The following is a 5465-nucleotide window of genomic DNA, read 5'->3' as shown; positions in this document are numbered from 1 at the left end:
ATAACTCTACTATCAATCATCAAAAGTGGATTGTTGACTCGGGTGCAAATCAACATATGACTTCATCTGAGTCTCTATTACAAGACACTGTTGATGTTTCTAAATTGAATCTTCTTGTTAATCATCCTAATGGTTCTTCTTCTAGGATTGAAAAAATTGGAAACTTACAGTTTTCTGAAAAATTAACATTATTTGATGTCTTTGTTGTTCCTGGTTTTAATGTAAATCTTCTTTCTGTTCACAAGATATGCAAAGACACAAATTGTGAGGTTGTTTTTAATGAAACTTGTTGCAAAATTCAGGGTTTACAATCCAATAAGGTTGTGGGGAGTGGTAGAGAGTCTGGGGGATTGTATTATCTAAATGTTTTTCCCTCAGGTATCAGTTCTTGTAATTCTGTTAAGTGCTGTGTTTCTAAACTTACATGGCATAGTAGGTTAGTTCATCCTGCTGAACAATATTTGAATTCTTTAAAAGATGTTCTTCATTTTGATAATTCTTTTCTTCCTCCTTGTGACATTTGTCACAAAGCAAAACAAACTCGTGAGTCTTTTCCTCATAGTGATCATAGTTCTTCTAAACTTGGAGAACTGGTTCATTTAGATATATGGGGTCCCTATAGAGTGTCTACTAGAGAAGGCTATAAGTTTTTCTTGACTATTGTGGATGATTTCACAAGGGCTACTTGGGTTTATCTTTTGAAAAGTAAAGATGGAGTTTATGCTAGCTTTACTTCTTTTTTTCATGTTTTGATAAATCAGTTTGATTCTAAAATTAAAACAGTTCGTTCTGATAATGGAACTGAGTTTTTAAATCATAAAATGGAATCTTTTCTTAATCTTAATGGTATTATTCATCAGACTACTTGTGTTTATACACCCCAGCAAAATGGGATTGTTGAAAGGAAACATAGGCATATTCTTAATGTTGCTAGGTCTTTACTTTTCCAATCTGGTCTTCCAATAAAATATTAGGGAGATGCTATTCTCACTTCAGTATTTTTGATAAACAGAATGCCAACTTCAGTTTTAAAAGGACGGTCTCCTTATGAATTAGTGTTTAAGAAAATGCCTGTGTTTGATCACCTAAGAGTCTTTGGCAGTCTATGTTTTGCTACCAAACTTAATAATTTGGATAAGTTTTCTGAAAGAGCTGAAAAGTGTGTTTTGCTAGGGTATTCTTCTGAAAAAAAAGGTTATAAACTTTTGAGTCTTGATACAAATTCTGTTTTTGTTTCTAGGGATGTGAAGTTTTATGAGTCAGTCTTTCCATTTAAGCTGAAGTCAACAGCTATTGATAATCAATTTGTTTTTAGAGATTCAGTAGACCCTTTTTCCTATGATGATTATGATAATTCTGAATATGTGAATGATTTAATAGATCTCAATGACTTGAGTGTTAACCATCAAATGGATGGCTCTAATGCAGCTCGGGATCTTGGTGAAACCTTGATTGATACTACTTTTGATAATCATAACCTGACTAGCGAGGTATCTGAACCTTCATCTGATAGGACTATGCCAAGTTATTAAGATTCAACTGAGGAAAATAGTCATTTAACTTCATTGCCTTCTCTAGGACAGTCAATAGGGGCGTCTAGGTCTAGGAGAGAGTCTCATATGCCTGTTAAATTCAATGATTATATTGTTGAAGGGAAGCATAGATATGGAATTGAACATACAATGAATTATTCTGTTCTTAGTGCTGAAAATAAATGTTTTTGTTCTAATTTAAATAAAACAATTGAACCAAAAACTTTTGAAGAAGCTTGTGTAGATTCAAATTGGGCTAAAGCAATGAATAATGAAATGGAAGCTTTATATCGTAATCATACTTGGGACATTGTAGAACTTCCTAAAAAACGTAAACCTATAGGCTGTAAGTGGGTTTATAGGATTAAGTACAAACCTAATGGGGAAGTAGAGAGGTATAAGGCTCGTCTTGTAGCTAAGGGTTATAATCAAAGAAAAGGGGTTGATTATCAGGAAACCTTTTCTCCTGTAGCAAAAATTGTTACAGTTCGTATAATTATTACTTTGTCTGTAAATAATTCTTGGCCTTTATATCAGCTAGATATTAATAATCCTTTTCTTTATGGAGACTTAACTGAGGATGTGTATATGAGCTTGCCTCAAGGGTATCATACTAAAGGTGATACTAGAGTGTGTAAACTGGTTAAATCTTTATATGGGTTAAAACAAGCTCCTAGAAAATGGAATGAAAAGTTGTGTTTTGAATTGTTTAGTTTTGGTTTTACTCAAAGTATAAATGATTACTCCTTGTTTATTAAACAAAACAGTAATTCAATTGTTGTTCTGTTGGTTTATGTGGATGATATTATCCTTACAGGAAGTAATGAAATTGAGGTTCAGAATGTTAAATCTTTTCTTAACTCAAAGTTTTTGATTAAAGATTTGGGAAAATTAAATTACTTCCTTAGAATTGAAGTAATAGATACTAATAAAGGAATATGTTTAAACCAAAGGAAATATTGTCTTGAACTGTTACATGAATTTGGTATGTTAGGCTATAAGCCTGCTTCAACTCCTTCAGAGGCAAATTTTGTTCCTAAAAGGAGTTGTATTAGTAGTGATCCTTTACTTGAAAACATTACTGAATTTCCGAAATTGGTTGGAAAACTTATATATTTTACTATTACAAGGCCAGATATATCTTATTGTGTTCAAATTCTTAGTCAGTTTATGCATAAACCACATAAATCACATTTAAACATTGCTTTTAGATTACTTAGATATTTAAAAAATAGTCCTGGTCGTGGTATTTCTATTGTAAAATCAGGAAATTGTGACTTAGTGGGTTATGTAGATGCTGATTGGGCTAAGTGTCTTAATTCTAGAAAGTCAGTCACTGGATATTTGATTTATTTTGGAAATTCACTGATTTCTTGGAAAAGTAAAAAACAAGCTATTGTTTCTAGATCCTCTACAGAATCAGAATACAGAGCTTTAGGATCTATTACATGTGAAATTATTTGGATTTTAAAACTGTTATTTGATTTAGGAATCAAAAGTTCATTACCTGTTTCAGTTTTTTGTGATAGTGAATCTGCTATTAAACTAGCTTTAAATCCTGTGTTTCATGAAAAAACAAAGCATTTTGAAATTGATTTACATTTTGTTAGGGAAAAGATTACAAGTGGTGTTTTAAAAGTTGAAAAAATAGTTTCTTCAAAACAAAGAGCTGATATGTTAACAAAGTTTTTAAGTGTATCTCAACATAATTTTTTAATTGATGAAATTGGCTTAATTAATCCTTTTAATTAATATCAATCTTTAATTTAAAATGTCAAGTTTGAGGACGGGTGTTGAATATTGTTGTTATTGTCAAACTTGTCATTTGAGATCGTGCAGGGTTGATAATGCAAATTAGTAAAAGATGTGGACTAATGTAAAGATTTCTTTGTTGATTATCGGGTCAACACGCGGATCCTTGTATCCGATTACCCGAGATATAAGATGAGGGATGGGAGACTGTTTGAGTACAGATAGATAGTTTTTCCTCTCGATTCTCTCTCAGTTCTCTGTAAAAAGGCGATTAGGGTTTTGTATGTTCTAGTTGTTCTTCGTCTGTTCTTCAGCTTTCTTTATTTGTTGATTAATCAGTAGATTAGGATGAGTGTTATGTAAGAGAGTAGAGTAGGACTTATGTAGTGAGGTTTTTGTTGTAAGTATATGAAAACCATCTGTCTATTTGTCCTAAAATGATATAATAGATGATGATGTTGGGAAAATGAGTTTCTAAGTTTTTTACAAATTACTTCTCGGGGGTTCCGGGTTTATTATTTAATTATTCTATTTTAAACGGGATGTTACAACCAATGTTACATTTTTATGACTCAAAACACTCCAAAATGTCTTAAAGGACAACTCATATGATTTAGAGTAAACCATACTCATAAATACCAAGATTATGGGACCAAAATGAACACAAATCCATGACTAACAAGATATATACAAACTTCATCAAGATTAGAGCTTTTTACCTCTAAGTGATGCAAAATGATGATGTGATTCTGGATCTAGGTTGTTTTTCAGCTCCCAATATGATTCCACTCCCTTCTTCCTCCTTCAAGATCACCAAAATACACACTCAAGGTCAAAAATGACCTCACAAGAGATTATGGTTAGCCAGGGTCGAAGATGGGGATGGAGGCTAGTGAATGAAGGGGGTTTTAGGAGTTAAGGATGTTTAAATAGGGTTCAAACCCTAAAAATTAGGGTTTGGCCTTCGGCCACGTACGCCCAACGTATAAAGAGTACAACTAGCGGACTAGGCAAAGGCGTTTTCCTCATTAATCCACCATGGGACCAATTTTGCAATAACTTCCATATTAAGGGGCAAAAATATAAATTACCTGAATCATGAATTATATATATATATATATATATATATATATATATATATATATATATATATATATATATATATACACACACACACACACACACGGAGGTGAGTTATTTTTAGAACTTAATGATTTGCGAGAACTCGAAAACTCCTAATTCGCTCATCATTTTTCAAAACCAAAACCACCAATATATTCATTAAATGATGTGTTTAAACCGTAACTAGGCTATAAAAAAAAGTTGACGATTTTTTTATAAATGTGCATGTATGCACATTTGATTGTTCACACACACACACACATACATATATATATATATATATATATATATATATATATATATATATATATATATATATATATATATATATATATATATATATATATTGATGTCAAACGTGTTCCAAATTGTAGGACACTGTTTTAAGGGATATATGTAAAAAAAATACAATTAATTATACATGTATATTTAGAAAACCTCTTATATTATTTTTATATTCAAAAAACTCATTATTTTATTATTTACGTTTCAAATAAAACCAAATTGTAAATTTTAGGAGAAATGACCGGCTAAAAATATGATATGACATACATATTTCTTATATTTTTTTGATTGTATGTGAAAACATGTCAAAACTTACATTTATTTCGATTACCTTTGTTTGACTATTTTCTCCATATGGAATTATATAATTGATTTTTTCCTTTTTAACTAATCGTTTTTATCATAACTAACATCTGTGTAGTATTAAAAAACAAAAATGCAAACAATTAGATTTGTAGTCATCAATTTCTCTTAAAAATTCGTATTTTGACTTTTTTTTTTGAATGGTAACTTTTAATATAAATGTTTTTATGAACATAAAAATAATATAAAAATAATATAATGTTTTTCTGCATATGCATATATAATTAGTTGTGTTTTTTTTTTGTATATCTCCTGTTTTTAAGACGAAAAATATATAAATATTTTGAATTAAAAATATATAATCTAAATGATAATCAATGTGAATCACACTGCTACCTTTTACGTTTTACATATAAAAAGTCATTTATAACAATTATATTTTCGGGTGAAAGTTTAACTTCAATTATACAC

Source organism: Lactuca serriola, chromosome 5, assembly GCF_051521515.1.
Source record: "Lactuca serriola cultivar US96UC23 chromosome 5, Lser_US96UC23_V15, whole genome shotgun sequence".
Classification (NCBI taxonomy): Eukaryota; Viridiplantae; Streptophyta; class Magnoliopsida; order Asterales; family Asteraceae; genus Lactuca; species Lactuca serriola.
This window is presented reverse-complemented; position numbering follows the sequence as displayed.